The sequence below is a fragment of the Anguilla anguilla genome, chromosome 11 (assembly GCF_013347855.1).
Source record: "Anguilla anguilla isolate fAngAng1 chromosome 11, fAngAng1.pri, whole genome shotgun sequence".
NCBI classification, from domain to species: domain Eukaryota; kingdom Metazoa; phylum Chordata; class Actinopteri; order Anguilliformes; family Anguillidae; genus Anguilla; species Anguilla anguilla.
This window is the reverse complement of record NC_049211.1, coordinates 34,201,089-34,221,315: the sequence shown is the minus strand read 5'-3', so window position 1 is coordinate 34,221,315 and position 20,227 is coordinate 34,201,089.

Below are 20,227 nucleotides of genomic sequence, written 5' to 3'. Positions count from 1 at the left end.
TTATGTGTCCTTTATAGCGCCTGGGAAGAAGTCTGTGTGTATGTTCCATGTATGTTCTTGGCGTGGGGCAGGGCAGTGGGACATGTGGAGTATGGAAACCATTCCTTCTTTTGAGGTTTTTTAATGCTTGTGAAAACTGGCATTTCAGTGCAAACCTATGAATGTATGTAAATAAGAGGAAATGTATATACTGTAGTGACACTCACCTTGCAAAACAGAGACTCTTAGTAACATATCTAAAATCAGTGATTATGTAAATTTCTAGTATAAACTGTAAACAAGTGTACATAACAACAATTCATTATATATAAATATATTATTATATATATTTTTTCTTTGTTGTACTTTAAAGATACATTTACAAATAAATTTGTAAAGTGACAAATTTGTTGAGTTTTTTCTTGTGTTTGTGTCTGTCATTTGGAATTATCTTTGATCCAATCAAGTCAAAATTAAGGACAGATGTTGATTGAATTCAGGTGTTATTTGCTATCTTACCTTTGTGGAAGGTTATGGATGTTAGGGTTAGGGTAGTGTGGTCCTCCAAAGTAAGTCCACCCTTGAGCCCTTGTGCACTTCAGTGACCTCATTATTTTCATCATTTTATACAAACCTTTACAGTGTTACATGGAAGATATTTTCACCGTTGCACAGTCGGAAAAAACTACTGCCAAATAAACGATTGAATAAGTGTGCTCTTAGACTTAGAGTGCCGATGGGCAGACATAGGGACTCTCTGAGTGTTTACTTAAACATGAAGTCCTGCTTATTTTCCCCCATGATGATCTTTGCGTTACAAGCCCAGTGCGTTCGGCAGCCCGAGCGGAGGAGCGTGACCCTCGTTTGGTTCTCTTCCCTTCCACTAATGTGGTAATTTAATGGTCTGTTTGTGTCGAGCCTCCATTTCTTTAAACCTTCTGAATTGTCACCAAGAACAGTTTTGCAAGTAACTAAGGAAACCATCAAAGCAAGCAGCTTTCTGGGAAAGAAGCATCTCTCCGCTGCCAGAGTCCGGCCACCGAGGACCATTTCATTTCCAAACCCCCTCCCCCCCTCTTGTTTTGTTTTCTTTTTGTTTAGTTTTTTTTTTTATCACCGGTTCTTTCACTCGAATAGACGGAGGCAGGAAAAGGAATGCAGAAATGGAAAGGAGTTGCTTATTAACGGAAAGTGCCTTGAAATGGAGACGGGCAAGGTGCGAGCCACATGGGCTAACTTTGCCGCTACTAGGTTTATGGCAAATCGCTATAACCTCATAGCTGCCTATGGCAGAGCCAGTTAGTTGCTGAGTCATTCCAGCTTGCAGTGGGGGAAGGGGGGGGGGGGGGGGGGGAAGGTCTGACCAGATGCATCAATGCAGGATCAGAGGGCCTAAATTTACACCCCTCCGTTGACCCCGGCCCCCGGTGGCGTGAGCGCGGAGCGCTGCCCTGTTCCTCGGCGGCTTAACTGAAGCCATCTGTTTTGGAGGCCCCGCCGTGTGAAAGGACCCCTGGTGGCCCCCAGTGGAACTCCAGGGTGAGATCACGCATTGAGGGCCCCCTGGCGGTAACGTGTTAACGCCCGGCCCCCCTCTGCGGATGAGCGGGAGGGATTAATGTGCAGCAGGTGGTGCGGTGCGATTCGGTGGGCCGGTTGGGGGGGGGGGGGGGGCGGGGGTGAAGTATCTGCTGGAAACGATGTGATTTGAATCAGATTTTCGAACTTCCGAGAAGCACACGGTTTAAATTTAACAGCGTCCTTCCACAGGCTTAAGTGACTGCAAGGTCACCTTTTTGCATGGGAGAACCATAAATCAAAAATCATAAATCCAGCTCAATGGCCTGTCCCCTTCCCAATGTCACGCGAGTAAGGATTCATTTTGGGAAGGTGCCGGGATTGCAGAGAGAGACAACAGAATCCCAGACTGCTGATACCTAAGAGCTAATAACGAGCCAGATCAATGTGTGTGTGTGTGTATTGTGTGTGTGTGCGTATGTGTGTGTGTGTGTGTGTGCGCGTATGCGTGTGTGTGTGTCTGTGTGTGTGTGTGTGTGTGCACTGTGTGTGTGCACGCGTATGTGTGCGTGTGTGTGTGCGTATGTGTGTGTGTGTGCGTGTGTGTGTGTGTGTGTGTGTGTGTGTATTGTGTGTGTGTGTGTGTGTGTGTGTGTGTGTGTATGTGTGTGTGTGTGTGTGCGCGTATGCGTGTGTGCGTGTCTGTGTGTGTGTGTGTGTGTGCACTGTGTGTGTGCACGCGTATGTGTGCGTGTGTGTGTGCGTATGTGTGTGTGTGTGTGTGTGTGTGTGTATTGTGTGTCTGTGTGTGTGTGCGTGTGTACTGTGTGTGTGCACGCGTATGTGTACGTGTGTGTGTGTGCGTATGTGTGTGTTGGGGGGACGTGTGTGGGGGTTGGGGGGACGTGTGTGTGTGTGTGTGTGTGTGTGTGTGTGCGTATGCGTGCATGTTTGTGTGTGTGTGTGTGTGCATATGTGTTTGTGTGTGCGTGTTTGTGCGTATGTGTGTGTGTGCATATGTGTGTATGTGTGTGCGTGTGTGTGCGTGTGTGTGTGTGTGTGTGTGTGCTGACTGTACTGGTGGGGATGGGTTAACCTGATTTCCCCACCTCTGCAGGTGGCCTACCAGCAGCACCTCTCTAACACGTACAGTCCTGTCAGCACATGCACTCTTCTGAATGATGTGACAGCCTTCATTTTTACCATGGTCATTTCCTCAAAGTAAATACAGGTGGTGTTCCTTATTCCTGCAGTACTGCTTAAAAAGACAAAAATTTCAGGGAAACTATAAATCTTTGTAACTTTGTAACTTTGATTTACACAAGCATTAACTAGATGCAGCTCAGTTTGGCCAGTTCCTGTAACTGATTGTGGTACCTGCCGAAGAACAATTCTTGCCTTTAATTGTCCGTCAAAGTTGAGAACAGATGTTGAATCCCGGTGTGCATATTTTCACTGACTGGCTGTCAATAGAATGACAGATAATAGGTTGACAAACAAGGCAAATTGCTGTTGCCTTGGTTACTCCCTCCTCCCCAGTGTCCCTGAACCTGAAAGAAAATGTCATTATTGTAAGAGAGATGTTTTTTTTATTCATATGCAATGTAAAAATTTTTTTTTTTGTTCAGATGCTGGAGCAATTTATCATGGTCACAGATTTTAAGGACGTTAATATGATTTGGAATTTTCTTTAAAAATGTTGCTAAATATTTCTGAATAAAATATCAGTTATTACACTGTTAATAAACAGGTCATAAAACAGCAATAAGTAGATTATAAAATCCAACCTTTCTTTGGTAGAAAGTGACATTAACTGCGATTGTAAAAAGTAATAATTGAAAGTTCTAATATCAGAACTTGAATGAATAAGGCAAATAATGAAACAATTACAAATAAACAGGAACATATGTGTACATGCACAAACAAAAAATTATAAACGGTTTCCTGCCATAAAATTGTAACACTTGCTCGCCAACTGGTTGCTAGCTGTAGCTTTAAGGCCTATTTAATCGAGACATTACCTTATCAGCTTGGAGCTTGCGATTAACATCTATCGCTCAGGTGTCATAACAGCCACAATTCAATCATGGGCAAATGCAACGGTTCTATTAAGGATGATGTACTGCATGTTATCTGCACGGATACTCTGGAAATGCACGACACATTACGTAACAAAAATATCATGTGACTTAAGGTCAAAATTCCAGGGCACAGGCTTATGAAGGATTCACTACGAGGGTATACTGCAGCACTGGGTAGGGGATAATGAAGAGGGTTCTGAGACATCTGCCAAGAAGGAGCTGCATAAATTAAGCTGAGATATGACCACAGCTGGCACAACCATGACACCCTCTGTGATTTTGTGTTTGAGGGTGGTAGGATTTAGCCAGATGTTATATGGATGTTTTGATACGGAATTGTCAGCGCAGACTGCCACTCTGGCCTTCACCCTAAGTCAGGGGTGTCCAATATCGAAAAGGGCCGGTGTGGGTGCAAGTTTTTATTTTAGCCCTGCGCTATGACCCCTGATTCTATTAATTAACTAATCACGGTCCTCAATCAAGACCTTGAGAAGTAGAATCAGGTGTCTTAGCGCTGGGCTAAGACAAAAACCTGCACCCACACCAGCCCTTTTCGGATAAGATTGGACACCCCTGCCCTAAGTCGTATTTTGACAGCTATTTCAGTCTGTCCACTGCAGGTCAAACTTCCACCTCGTGCCACGCCCGACTTGGGGCTACTTTGCTATACTTTTTTTTTTAAACCCTGCTAGCACGTGCTATATTAATTCCGCGCCCATTTCCCTGGCTCTGCAGCCCCACCGCGGGGCCGAACACCGGTGTGGCGGAGAGGGAGCGCGGCGGTATGGGTTCTGGAACGTCGCCTGCCACGGAGTGGCGTGTGTCATCCGCCGGGCTGTTGCCAGGCGACGGACAGAACAACAGACAAACACCCAGCTCAGCTGGGGCGACCTGTTTTAGACCCCAGCTCCCTCACGCCTGTCACTGTCTCCTCTGGCCCTCTGTCTGACCCGCTACACGCACTCTCTGAACACGTTCTATATATACTTCGTTATAAGGTCATTAAAGTGGTAATGAAAGGTGATATAACGAGCGCGAAAGCCGAGCGCTTGCAGGCTGGCGTAGGGCCTACTGCTCCGCAGCACGCTAATGCTATCGCGTGGCTAAAAGCCCCGGCCGCCTGACGGGAATGGAACATACCGCTAACAAACTCCTCCTGGTGACATCACCCTGCCACAGCACTGCCCAGCACTGTCCTTCACTTTACAAGCCACTGCAGTAACAACACGGCCATTTCCACAAACTGTGTAGAAACGGTGTATAATATTAATCTGAATATTATCATCGTTATTGTTCTCATTATTATTCTTTCTAATATTGTCTTTGTAATTATTATAGTTATTATTGTAGTGTCAACTCCGTACTGTTATTGTGTCCAAATACCAGAATCTCTATCACATCTGGTAGACATTTGACCTTGAGCTTAAGTCCTCATTGTTTTGAGTAGCTGATCAGTGAAGTCACTCTTCTGGGTTTAAATGCACACCATAACCCTGGCTATTGGGAATAATCAGTTTGAGGCTGTATTTAGCTTATTGCGTACATATGGATATGAGTCACTCCAATAGCTGTGTGTACAGGATTCTTTCCATAATCAGGGTATGCTAATCGGAAACAGAGTAATAACGGCAACCATGCTTGTTCTCATCCGCAATCTTCAACTTCAGCCTGGCATGCACAGTTTATAAATTGGAGTATGACATCTATATGCATCAAAAAATCTAAGGAGTTGTCAAAAATTCTGATGTCTTAATCAGGTTTCTAATAAACTGATGATGACCTATTTCTGATAAAGACAATAAGATAAAGGCATTTGCATGACCATTTCAATAATCAGGGTATTGGCATAATCGGGGTAAGACCGGAGTATTAGTGTGCATGTGAACACACCCACTGTTCTTACCTTTAACATGTTCCATGAGCCTGGCAATTTGTGGTTTGTAAGGAGGTGGGAGGGGCTCTATCGCCAAGGCAACTGGGCAGGAAGCCCTTGCTCTCCGTTACTGTTCGAGAGGAAGCCTGGTGAGGAAATGACTGTGGTTTGGAAGATCTTCAGAGGACCTCGAGACATTTGTTTTGGTGCTAGCGCAAAGAGGGATATTGTGTTAGAAATGACGCGGACCAAATGATTTGGGAGAAAGGAATCTGTGCCGTTATCTGAAACCCCCAGCCCTCTGTTCCACAGAACTACTGCCTACTGTTTGCTTTGGAGTTTGAGTTGTGTGGTGTAAGGAATTTTTGATTTTGCAACCTCTTCACTTTCTGCTGCTTGGCATTTCCAATTTATTTCATGAACAGTTCCAGGGGTGCATGCCATTTGTGCTTTAAATGTGTGAAAAATGCATCAAAATGTTTTATAAATATTTAACATTTCTTCAGTTTGTGTGTGTGTGTATGTATATGTACGTATGTGTGTGTGTGTGCGTGTGTAAGTATGTGTGTTTGTGTGTGTAAATATGAATGCGTTTGCGTGCGTGTGTGTGTGTGTGCGTGTGTGTTTCTGTTCATAAATGTATACTTATCATAATGGGCCTGCTTGACCTACAGGAAGACTGTTCCAGCATCGCAGTTTTCAGCAATTGTTCTTGGAGAGCAGGAGAAGCAGCTGGCTCTCGGAATTCTGTCTTTATACAGCTGGACATATTTTTATTTTATAATGGCCTGCCTGGTTTTACTGGACCTTTGATGCAGTTCCCTATGTTCCTCGTTTTGTCCAGCCGGGCATATTTTTATTTTATTATGGGCTGTCAGGTTTTTGGTAGACCTATGGCGTTTGATGCAATTGTCTGTGTCCCTTTCTGCAGATTGTACTGTGTTCAAAGACATCTGAAATCCACTGCAACCAAGTTCTCTTTAACAGATTCTTTCCTCCCTTTAGTGTTTTACAGTTGACCGTGTATGTGTGTGTCTGTGTGTAATTGTATATATCGCATGTGCGTAAATGCTGGTGTTGTATATGAGCATGAATGTGCATATTTGTGTGCGTCCATGTACATTTGTATATATATATATATGTGTGTGTCTGCATGTACATACATGTGTGGGTGTCTATGTGAATGTGTGTTTGTGTGGGCACGCATGCATGTGTGTTTTTGTGCATGCATTTGAATGTGTGTCTGTTGATCATGGTGATGTTAATTGTGGTGGTGTTGGCCAGGGGGGTGTCGACTGTGGCAGTGTTTATCGTGACAGTTTGATTGTGGTCCCTTGATCACGATGGAATTGTGTGCTTTCTGTCAGCAGACTTCTATATTGCCAGAGCAATAAATCAGATTAAGTAAACGAGGCAGACACAGATTTGTTCAGGAAAGTCCCAAAACATCTACTTTGAGTCTGTCCACTTTCAAATTCCTGCTAGCATGCGCTCAATTAATTAATAACCCGTTTCCCTGGCTTGGAAGCCCTAACGCGGGGCCGAATGCTGGTGTGGTGGAGGGGGAGAGTGGTTGTATGGGTTCCGGTACGTCGCCTGCTACTTTTTTGTTACGTTAAAAAAAAAAAACCTGTTATTTATGCGCTTTTCCAAGAAATGCACAGAGCAACGACCTAAATAAACAAACTAAATTTCACTTTGGAAAACCCCATAGCGTCTCAAAAATGTTCTCACATGCTGTACACAGAGGACACTGCTCGCAGAAAAGAGTATTGTTTCCTCTCACAGAATGGCACTGAAGATGTGCGGCCGCCGCAGGTCCTTCTCCACGCTTTCACAAGGCAAAACTGCGTTTTACCTCCAACTGACCACATCTCTTGTGAAAGCAGCGAAACAGCGGTTTGGAGAATATGCTCTCAAAAAAAAAAATGAATGGATTCCTTAAAAGGGCTGAATTACTGTAACTTTGGACTCTGAAGACAACATCAATTATGCCAGTTTTGCACATGTGATTCAGACTTGGACTCAATTCTGTTCCAGTTACGTTATTGGAGAAATGAAACGAAAGTACAAAACAGTTCCACAACCATAATACATAAAATATCCTTAAGTGTTTTTCTACAGGAGTTTTTCTGGTTTTTGTTCTGGCCCCTGGAAGCTAACAACTGACCCCTGGCAGCTAACCATGGCAAAGACCCTCGCACACTGGTCCCTGGTAGTTGCACATACACACTGGTCCCTGGTAGTTACACACACACACACACACACACACACACTGGTCCTTGGTAGTTCCACATACACACTGGTCCCTGGTAGTTACACACACATTGGCCCCTGGTAGTTACACACACACACACACACACACACACAGGCCCCTGGTAATTACACTCACACTGGCCCCTGACTGTTACACACACACTGATTGACAGGTTTATACCTCGGTCCTAATACCTCATGCTCTATTATTGTGACAGCAGAAAGCTGTGCAGTAAACAAAGCAGAAAGAACAAAGGTATCTGGGGCTGAATGATGTACGTTGTCAGCTCAAACGCGGGTGACTGCCCGGCTGTCTTCTCAGAAACAAGCTTTGTGTGGGGCTTAACGACAAAAGAGCCTTGTGCGAAATGATCCCTGATCTCTCTCTCTCTCTCTCTCTCTCTCTCTCTCTCTCTTTCGCTTTCCTCGCTGTTTCTCTCTCTCTGTCTCTCTCTCTCAGGAAAGAGGTTTTGAAACTGTGACACGTTTGCCAGTGAACGCAGACCCAGCTGTTATCAATCACATTTTTCTCAACACTAAAAGGAAGCGGAATTCCAAGTCCTCCCTCAGGACGGTTTTTTACACTCATGTCTTATTTTAAGCAGCACACACAGATGTTTGCCAATAGATCTGTTCTTGGGTTCATCTTGCTGCAATGTAACGCAAGTTATCTTTCCATGCCACCTCTTAGCTCCTTTTGTGTATGCTTCAAGGACACTTGAACAAACAGGAGAAGCTACCGAGAGTGCATTCTGCTTATAAATGTTTAATAAATTGTTCGTAACTTCATTATAAATTATTTACAAATTATTTCTGATATTTAGTCCCACAATTCAATGTAAATTTATATATTGGGGGGGGGGGGGGGGGGGGGGGGGACATACCAGTGTTACAATATTCAGGAAATTCCACTCAAGGATGTTTGATTAAATTAGAAAATCTATTGGCAAAAAGCATATAATGAAGCAATGAGTGCATTATACAAATACAAATACAGCCAAATAGTATTAGTTTTTGATTTATTGTTTTTCATATAGACAGCTCAATGCAGTAGAACCTATTGTTTCGTATCATTTATCTGCCTTCTGTGGTATGGCTGTAGAACCACAGAAATTATCACAGATAAACTGGATGGTTGACTTTTACTTTCCTTCTCTGTCCAATTTAAATATATATATATATATATAAATGTATTCTTTTATTTGATATCCAACGTGGGGCTGAGCATGTGCAATTCCATAACTGATTCAGAATGGCCAACTGTCTGCAACCGCGGCCACGTTCATACGAGAAACTCCACTGTAAACAGCTACAGGGCTCCACCATTATCCTTGGTGTCGCCAGATGCTTCTTTTCACACTGCAGACTGCAGTTAAGCTCTGATAACAGAGTAGAGGCTGAGGAAGACCTTTCCTGTGCGGCTTTAGAATGCAGTCCAGTTCAGCCATAGAGGCTCATTAGGTAGCGATGAAAGCAGATCACTAGCCAGCTGGACTCCCCCATTCCCTGGGCGTGGCAATCCCCAGTTGCATGTTGCTCTACGGAGCTACTAGCTACATTCGGCGCTGGCAGTTCCCTTCTGTTCAAATTTTCTTAAAGTTTTCTTAAAAATAGTTTTGGCTACTAAAAATAATATCCAGTACTTCATTTGTTTAGCGACAAGGCATGGGATTTGGTATGTTTCAGATTTAATGGCAATGAGCAATTCTTTCAATTTTAAGAATGCAGAATCGACCATCTTGTTCTATTTTCCCATCTCTGGTAGACATTCACAGTAAGGGGCCCTCAGTAAATAGTGCTGAACAATCATAAACACAGTAATCATTGACCAAACATGATAACAACTTTATCCGTAATATCCCAGAAAATGACTGAAGACTTCAGAGTTACAAATCAGCACTCTGTCCGAGGCATAACCTTAGTACAGCATTGAGACATTTTGCTGTATTTTGTAAACCATTTTGTTATCCACTGGCGTTAAATTAAAAACATTTTATCACACTTCAAGCCATTAAATCCCCATCCTGTGTTATTATTATTATTATTATTATTAATAATAATAATAATAATAATAATAATAATAATAATAAGGGGCTTCTACTTATTTTTGCCTTCAAATCAAAACAGTCTCCTGTCTCAATTGCTGTAAAAAGTGTCCTGCATTGTAAAAGACTTACTATCAATTAACAGGAGGCTATCAATTAACAGAAGAGTAGAAGCTAGCAGCCAATTTGTTGCTTGCAACATACAGAGAAAGCTTAAATTTAATTAAGGAATTTAATTTAATTCATATTCACTCTCTGTCGTTATGGTGACTTATGGGTGGTCACTTGATTAAAATTTGAGTCTGTGATGTATCTCCCTCTCCGAGTGGGAGGGGTATGAATCTTTTTTTTGGGGTGGGTGCATGGGGGGGGGGCTTGGCAATAATATTCTCAAAAATATTATGTCCAGTATTCTGCCACTCATATTTGATAGTATTCACAGTCTTTGGATGATTACTGCCTGCTCTAGGGCCAACAGGAGCATTCTGGGGTCAACAGGGGCATTTGGAGGGGAATGGGTGTAGGCTGCACCTCAGTGGTAACCAACCTGGTTCCTGTAGATCTACCATCCTGTTGGTTTTCATTTGAACCCTAACTGGGCGCACAGTTTAATGAGCTGTTTAATGAGCTGTACTTCGTTAGGGTTGGAATGAAAACCTACAGGACGGTAGATCTCCAGGAACAGGGTTGGTTACCACTGGTCTATCTGGTCTGGCCATAACGAGGGTGTGCATTTGCTGATTTGGGAGAAAAGAGTCAGGGATCTTTGAATGAGTGAATGTGTGCGTTTGTGTAAGTGTGTGTATGTTTGTGAGTGAGTGCACGAAGGAATTCATTCATATGAACAAAGAATTGTGAACTGAATATTGTTTCTTGTAAAAAGGTTGGTGGTGTCTAAACGGTTAATAGACCCGCTAATAATATTTTGACCTACGTCTGGTGTGCATGCTCGTCCTTCCCTTTTTATCCAACATACCTCCTCGTTCTTCGTACACGTTCAGGCTCTGACTCCGTCTAGTTCTGTCTTTAGCTCCTGCGTCTCAGCGTGCAGTTTTAGCTCACGCTCGCCTTGCGGATGCCCAGGCTCCGCCCCTTCGCTCGCCTTGCGGATCCCCAGGCTCCGCCCCTTCGCTCGCCATGCGGTACCCCAGGCTCCGCCCCTTCGCTCGCCATGCGGTACCCCAGGCTCCGCCCCTTCGCTCGCCTTGTGGAACCCCAGGCTCCGCCCATTCGCTCGCCTTGTGGAACCCCAGGCTCCGCCCCTTCGCTCGCCTTGTCTTGCCAGTCTTGCTGTTTGTTTTTTACTCCTTTGCTGTTTCGCTGCTGTTGCCAACGCTGAATAATAAAATTTTAGTTTTATCCCTTTCCTTGTTTGTGTAAAGCGACCGAGCTGCAACTGTTGCGTGAAATGTGCTGTACACATAAATTTTGGTTGGTGGAGTACAGGCCGGCCGCACAATATTTCTGACCCATTTAACGGGCCTGGAAAAGCCTTTAAGACTCCTTGCTTTCAACAGCGGCTTTGGCTGGTACCATGTTCGAGCTCAACTGAAAGTTTCCAGCGCTGTTTTTCATAAAAGCATCGAGTAGTGCCAGGTTGTAAGCAAGAGTTTCTCCGGTGGTTGGATTATATATATATTTTGCATCGTAGTGCGGGTGCTTGCGTAATTAGCCACGGAATATGGATGGAGGGACCTGGTCTTGGTCTGTGTGCTCTTTAATGCCGCCCTTTCTTTCCCTCTTTTTCTCCCCAGTTTGGAATCATGTTCATTACATTACAGGCATTTATCAGACTTATCCAGAGCGACTTACACAACTTTTTACAACACAGGACGACTTACTCATCACAAAATTTTTTGTTTTTTAATACAGCATTTGGATTGCATCCATTTAAATGCTGGATATATATACAGTGCTGAAGCATTTCAAGTGGTACCTTGTACCTTGCTCAAGGGTACAATGGCAGTGTTCTACCTGGGAATCAAACCTGTGACGAAACCAGCTCCTTACCCTTTATACTACACTGCCGCCCTCACCCTGCCACCCTGATAACTGGGAGATGGGGGTGTGCACCATCAGCGGCATTCACTGCCGCAGCCTCTGCTGTCGATCGGAGAAAATGCAGACAAGCTAGCGCTCTCCTCTGAAACAGCGGTGTCAGCTGCCACTTCTTATCTCAATGGAGTCTCCAAGCCAAGCTTGCACAGATCTGAGTCAAGGCAGACTGTGGGTGCCTAAACTGACCAGCAGGGGTCGCTGGTGGACGATGAGACGCTGGCGCCCCAGCTGACTGATTCCTTCCCTTCTCTGGGGGAGGCTAGAACCACTTAGGCCTGAGACATACCCTACCCTCGCATGACAACACCGAGTTAGCGTACGCTAACGCAAGGCCCGGTAGTATATACTCAACATGAGTTCTTATGTTCCTGTGGAGGTAACAAACCTTAGTCCTCAAGGAAAGCACAAATTGAACAAGACGGCCTCATCCTGCTGTTGCCTGCTATCGAGCCCCTCAATATGGCGCTTGACATTGCGCCTTGCACTTGTGTTAAGTTGTGTTGAGTTTCAGGTGACACATTTTAGAACACAACAACGTGTGAAATCGACTTTACACAGCCTGAACCATCCGTGTTTGCGTACTCACCTAGAGTGTGTTACAGGCCACCAGAATGGTGCCTTAGCAGGGCGAGCCACCCAGCTGTCCCTAAAGCCGTTACATCTGTGAGGGTCAGCGATCAGCAGGGGGGCCTGTCTGGGCCCCCATGCATTGCCCTCCAGGCCACTGACCCCAGGTCAGTTCTTGACGACAGCAGGACCTGGCCGGTGTCAATATTTGTCGGTGGAAATGTAGTCAAAGGGGATATTTTCAGTGCTTTCCCTGAAGTGACGTAAATGATCGAAAAACAGCCTATTTTTCTGGCTAAATACAGAATGTATTTGGAGCAAATATCAAACATAACTGCCCCAGAAAAATATATTTCTAAAAACCCACCCTGCTCTGTTTCTGGTCTCAAAATGGAACAATCTTGGGCGGTCCTTCAAAACGTTTGTAGGGGGTGTTTGTCTTGGGATCGAGGTGAATTTCACTGACAATCCCTCCCACCCCTCAGATTACTAATTGCTTAAATTAATTGTTTTAAGTGGAAAGCTGATTGCTCGGGGCATGAATAAAGGCACCTACTAAATGGACCATAAAAAAAGCTTTTATCCCTTGTGCTATTTTCAAATAAATAGATAAATGTGGCGAAAGATAACGTGTCTATTTATGAGCTTGAGGCATTTACTCGGTTCATTAAGAAATGCTCCAATAGCCTGTGTGGTGGGATCGGGGGAGTGGAATCCCACCGTCAGCATTGCAGTGCAGCTTCAATTAGCACCAGTGGGAGAAGAAACAATTTTTGCAATATTGTTGCTGTTTCCTCAGTTGGGGGGAAATGAACCCTCGCGGTACAAGCAGGGACCCCCAGCTTCCACCCCCGCTTCAGTCAACTGGATTGGTTCCTGGGTGCCCCATGACCACGGGAAACCAATCGTACGCCTGTTCTGACTCAAGAATGTGACGCTGCTTTCTGTAACGGACTTATGCGCTCGGAGGTGGAAACGCAGGAGGCCGTCACAACCATTTTGGCTCCATGTCAGCCAGTTTCACCCACGTCCACCCCTTTTGATTGCCTCAGAGCACCATAACTCCCTGCAGAGGTCCCGGTTGTCACCGTCGTTGACATGAGGTCATGGTTATGTAAAGCGTGTGTTTGTTTGTCTTTGCAAGACAGTGGCAGAGAAAAGAACAAGCTGTTGACGTTTTCATGATTGTGGCGGTTTACTCAAAGCAATGTCCTGCCAATATGCCTCCGAAACTGAAACTAAATTTTGAAAGAGAGGAGAGAGGGAGAGAGAGAGAGAGAGAGAGAGAGAAGCTCTGTACTTTCCTTAAATAAATAACATTTTCCCTGAACTGGAAAGCCTCGAAGGAGCGCAGACATACTGTAGCCTGAAGCTGTTGCTCCTCGGAGGGAGGGAGGGAGGGAGGAGGGAGTGAGTGACATTAGCAGCACAGCATGCTAACACCTGCTGCACCCTGAGGGACAGGAAGTGATGTAAACTGAAATTAAAGGGATAATAATAATAATGATAAGTGTATGTATATGCATCACGCACCATATTGTGTCGTATTTGATTTAATAGTTTTTCCTCCTTTTTTCCATTTAAATTGTCTTAGTGTTATTTCCTGATTGCTTAGCAGCATAAATGTGAAGTTGTCTTGTCAATAAAGCACTTTTGAAATTGAGCCCAGGATTGTTATCAGAATTATAAAAAACAATAATGCTAATCCTTCTACTCTTATTAGTACTATTACTTACCCCCTCACCCACAACACATTAACATAGAACTGACAGCCTCTCAGAATACAGGTCCATTTTAACGGGTGCACAGCATCCTTTGTGTGTTGTAATTCACTCAAGCACAATCAGTCCAGTATTCTAAAGCTGGAAACGGTTGTTTCTGATATATTTCTTTTTCTGTTTTTCTGACTCATAATTTGATACACGAGTGTGTATATGTGTGCATGCTTGTGTGTGTTTGTGTGTGTGTGTGTGTATGTTTTGGGAGGAGAGGGTAATCTGGCTGCTCCCAATTATGCAACACTTTGTGTTTTATGCAAAACAGCTCTTTTTTACAGGCTTACAGTACAGAGCATTGTGACACCGTGTCACTTCCCTGAAGACGTTCCCTTGAGCAACTGTAACTCTGTTCTTTGCTTGCTCTACATACTGCTGCTATTTATTTCTCCCTTCAGGACACAAGAAGGCCCCTCGGCATGTGACCTGCGATGAGGTATTTGTGTATTTTTGGGTTCGCTTTGCTTGGTTCATTATTTAGGTAGGCAGAGCCAGGTTTTCAGAAAGGCCATATACCTCGCTACAAACCAGAGATACTCGTTTTTTTTTATTACAGTAACCTACGCCTCCTTCGCAGCATAATTACGGTGTGGTTGTCAGGATAAGTGTTGCGCTATTGTGCTGCTGGTACCTGTTTGGTTTAAGCCTGCTCAAGGAGGGCTATTGGATTTGAAAAGCAAAGTGTTCCCATTGCACCCCATGAAAAGAACAGCCCAAGGGACCACACAGGGGTACAGCTCCAGCCTTTGGGTCCTGTGGGCCACAAGGAGACACAGAACACTGACAGGGGTGATAGGTTCTATGAAAAAAAAAAAACCCAAAAAATTTATTGAGAAAAGCTCGAGGTTCAGGGGGCCTGCGGTCACATGGGCGGAGGTGTGTTTGGTATCTGTGTCATGTTGAAGCAACAGAGCCGAGATGCGGGACAGAAGGGGGCGGGAGGGAGCTGGAATGCAACATAACCACACTGTGAGTACAGACATAGGCTCATAACCACACTGTGAGTACAGACAGAGGCTCAAAAACAGTCTGTGAGTACAGACAGAGGCTCAAAAACAGTCTGTGAGTACAGACAGAGGCTCATAAAGTTGCCAAACGTTGTCTAATCTCCAGGCTGGCCTCAGTATTCACACTCAAGGCATATTCTCTGAGTGGGCTCAGTTAACACGCAGCTGTATGCATGGATAATGTATGAGCCTGTGATGTGTGCTGACGTGATGTAAACAGTGCGGTTAACGAGCCACCCATGGCCCCTGGCACAGAGAGGCTGATGGATCACACAGAGCCCAAGTGCTTCCTACACCAGCAGAGCCCTGCTGTGGCACAACTCTGGGCCCACGCGCTGTCACCTTCCTACCCTCCTCCGGCATGCTCCACAGTGTCATCATTCCGCCGGGGTCAGAGGTCAGCCTCCTCTGCGAGTGTTCCGAGGCCCTTACATAACTTCCTGCCGTCAGGCCGGTTTCTGGGAAGAAGGGCTCTAAATGCGGCCCAGGAGATCCCTGGAAGAGTATCTGCTTTTGGTCAGATGGGACGCGTGATGGATGCCGGTGTTCCTCCCTGACCCTCACACACCGGCCTTTCTCTAATCCGCTACGGTTGTTATTCAAAGGTGACCGCGTGCGGAAGTGGAAAGTCCAGGGGTCAGAAAGCAAAAGTCCTGCCATGCGTTTCTTCCACCCGCGAACCGTGGTTTCACTAGTTAGTTAGTTGTACCTCCTGGCCGACGAATTGCGCAAATTACGAAAAATACTGGGGAGGACTTTTACTTCCTGAACCACCTCTGAACATGTAGATAGTAATGCCCTAACCCTCTGAACATGTAGATAGCAATGCCCTAACCCTCTGAACATGTAGATAGCAATGCCCTAACCCTCTGAACATGTAGATAGCAATGCCCTAACCCTCTGAACATGTAGATAGCAATGCCCTAACCCTCTGAACATGTAGATAGCAATGCCCTAACCCTCTGAACATGTAGATAGCAATGCCCTAACCCTCTGAACATGTAGATAGCAATGCCCTAACCCTCTGAACATGTAGATAGCAATGCCCTAACCCTCTGAACATGTAGATAGCAATGCCCTAACCCTCTGAACATGTAGATAGCAATGCCCTAACCCTCTGAACATGTAGATAGTAATGCCCTAACCCTCTGAACATGTAGATAGTAATGCCCTAACCCTCTGAACATGTAGATAGTAATGCCCTAACCCTCTGAACATGTAGATAGTAATGCCCTAACCCTCTGAACATGTAGATAGTAATGCAGTAGACAGTAGGCATTCTCTTTGGATAAAAATAAATAAAACAGATAAATAATCTAACTCAAAATATAATTCTATTACACAAAATAAAATAAAATATAAATATAAAGTAAAAAAAAGAATAAAATTCTATTTTTAGGTTGTGTGGAAGTGTATCTGCTTTGTGTATAAGCACAAATGGATCCATTGCTGGCTTAGCATTGAGCAAGTTGATTGGTTGGTTGCAGGTATAATGCTTGGACTTTGGTACTATTCTTCATCCTTCCAGGAGAATTCTACCATCCTCACTGCAAAAACCAAAAAATAAGCCAAACTTAACAAGTATTTTATTTTTATATTTAAAACAATATTATCTTATCTAATCTATTACTTTTTTCTTTTACACTTAAATAAGACTTGCCAATGAGGTAAGACAATCTCAATCATTGATCAAAAAGCTATAAAAAAAAGCTAATATTTTCTACATGAGGGAAAAAAAAAGATTTTATCTCATTACAAGATTAAGCACTTGTTTGTGTTGCTCCTGCTCAAGTGGATCTCAGTGGAATTTAGTGTGTATAAAGGGCTTTCATTAAATAAAAGTGTTATTCGTCTGTAAAACAGAGTGAGGTTCATGCTGACTGATACCATTTTAACGCAAACAGACCCTCCACGTTTAATAGCAAAGGCCTGAGGACATGCTTCTTGGCTCTCAATCCACTCTAATTCTCTTAAAAGCGCCACACGCATAAACAATCTTAGTTGAGGGCCAAAGGCTTGCTGTTTATTGGCTGAGATAACCGCCCGTCAAAACCCAAATCCCCCTCCACTGCTCCACTCCAACCCGCCCGAATTGGGAAGACAAAACAAAGACAACCGCCCGTCAAAACCCAAATCCCCCTCCACTACCCTGCTCCAGCCCCCCTGAACTGGGGAGACATACCGAAGACAACCACACGTCAAAAAACCAAATTCCCAGCCCCTTCCCCGCAACAGCCCCCCTGAGTCGAGGAGCACAACCCAAGACAACTGCACATAAAAGCCCAAATCCCTATCCACTGGCCCACGCCAGCACCCCCCGCCCCTGCTTCTGATGGGCCTACTGTGTCAAGAAGAGACCACGGGCTCCTGTGGGCAAAAGCAGCCCAAGGGGAAGTGAGGTGTGGCTCAGATGAAGGGTTGCTGGCTCAAAACTCTTTGTGTATTCTTGATCCCCCATGTAATTACTATGGAAAGCCATCAGTTTATCTTCTTGGCCCAAACGAAATTTGATCGTAGAACACTGCGAGACACAACAGTAAGCATCATTTTCCAGGTTGAATTTAATTTCATATTTCCCTGATCCTCACCAACTTCACTGACTGTTTGGCCACCTCTGTGTGAGCTGCTTCCACTCAATGAGCAGGGCATCTGGCCCAACTCTCCTGAGCTCACCTGTCAGTCAGGGGACTATGTCACACCCCTACAGGAGAGAGCAGGCACCCGCTGGATTTCACTTAAAAATAGCAGCCTGTGGGCTCTCTGTTCAGCAGAACATGCATGGGGGGTACCCCCCCCCCCACCCCATGATAGCTCCTAAACTGTTAGGACCAGGCGGTCAGGCCCAAACTGTGCTTCACTGTTTGAACTGCGTAGGAGCCAAAGCAGCTGAACTCTCTCATAACAGCGTCCTCTCAGTTTGTTTCACACAGCTGGGACCTTATCACAGGGCTGAGATTATCCTCACAGCCAAAAGATGCTTTGCAGCTGGGCTGCTGGCCTGGGAGACTGGGTCTGTGTATGTCTGTGTGTATATGTGTGTGTGTTTGTGTGCGAGTCCATGTGTTTTGGTCTGCGTGTTTGGGTGTGTGTGTGTGTGTGTGTTTGTGTGTGAGTCCATGTGTTCTGGTCTTTGTGTGTTCCTAGTCAGGAAAATGGCAAGCATTGTTTGGCTGAATGGCCTGTTCTCGTCATTATGTTATGTTATGTGTGTGTTCATGTGTGAGTCCATGTGGTTAGGTCTCTGTGTGTGTGTGAGTCCATGTGTTTAGGTCTGTGTGTGTGTGTGAGCCCATGTGTTTAGGTCTGTGTGTTTATGTGTGTGTGTGTGTGTGTGTGTGTGTGTGTATGAGAGAGAGAGCACATGTGTAGACTTGTGTATGCGCATTCTCATTATTTTCTCATTGAAGGCTCTCTGCTCATCACCCAGCGTGGCTCAGTCACTCTAATTCCAGTCTGTTGGCGAAACGGCCCACAGACATTGTGCAGCTGAGCGGAGTGTGTCGGCGGGTCTAATCCTTAATGACAGCTCCTTTCTCCCAGCCCTGCACTGGGCGCTGGGTGCTGCCACTGCATCCTCGGGGAGGAGGGAATGCTTTGAAGCTGTGATTAGTGCATTGTGGGTACTTAGCTCCTGCAATACCACAATGCTTTGCAGACACCAGAGCTTTTGTCGAGGCTTCCTGATTCACTGAACATCCTTTCAGACATTTTCTATGCACACATACAAACACACACACACACATGCAGACACACACACATACACACACACACACGCATACAATACCCACACATGCATGTGCACACTCTGCACCCAAAGAACTCTTCTCTTTTGTATTTAAGCAAAGGCAGAACCTGGAATTTTTTTATGACTTTCCAACAAGAGAATCATTGTCCCTCTGCTGACAGTCCCAGCTGCGATGTGATTGTCAGATCTCAGTAAGACAGACATCAATAAGACAATCAGAAGTGACAATTAGTAAAAAAAAAAATAAAAATAAATAAATAAAAGGCCCTGCCACCTGGAAATGACTGGCCCCTGAAATGGCAGCTTTACGGCTGTTTCCGGTCTCCACGGAAACGTCACAAACTGGACTCCCGTCCGGAAAAACAGCGCTTGCTCTGTGGGTTATGTAACGCTGCCGTCTTCCTCCTGGGCGTGTTTACTACTGGGCTCGTAGTAGTGGGGGCCCTGGGCCTCAAGTGCTTCCATTCATGGCCCGGTCGCTGTGCCCCTCTCGCATCCCCCGACGCCCCCCCGCACCGACCTCATCTGCACTCAGCACTACAAACTCCACAGAGGAGAGTAATCACCTCCTCACTTTAAACCTCTGTTGTGTTTCCATAGTGCGGACCTCATTCATACTCACAACATATTGGGTTGTGCATTAAATAATCACTTCATTAATTATTTTTCCCATAGGAGGTCTATAGCCTCACTGTGCAGTTATTAACTACATTATAACAGGATAATTAAAGAGGCAATTCAGGCAAAGGAGCTCCATGGAATGAGAGCTGTGCCACTCCTGGGGTGATGCTCTTTCTGGGATTCGAACTGGCAACCACCTGGTCATCAGTTCAGCTCCCTCACAACTGCAAGTTTGCTCTCCCAGGTATCGCAGTCTTTCCCACCCTACCCCTGCCTTGTGATTGGCTGAGGTGATCCACTTCCTGTTGCCCAATATAACATTTGGGTTCTCAGTGTAGGGACGTTCTACAATGTATATTCCTTTTCTCCACTACCACCTCATCTTCTCCATGCCCCAGAAATTATTATGTTATGATAGGGTGTGAGGGGGTGGCATGGTTGTGGTGCCGGCTGCAGGCGGAGAGATGGGGGAGTGGTTTAGCCGGCCCACAGCCGCAGCTGTGGGGAGTTATGTGATTAGGTCTAACCTTTATATGTGCAGCCTGCAGTGAGCCCGGGGAGTTCACAGCGTATTTACACAGCCACGGACAGCAACAACTGCAACAACCGCAGCAACAGCAGCAACAGTGATGGTGACAGTGTTGTGTTGCGAATAGCTAATAAACCGTGTGCATCTTGCAGCTCTGTGTCGGTGTGGTTCTG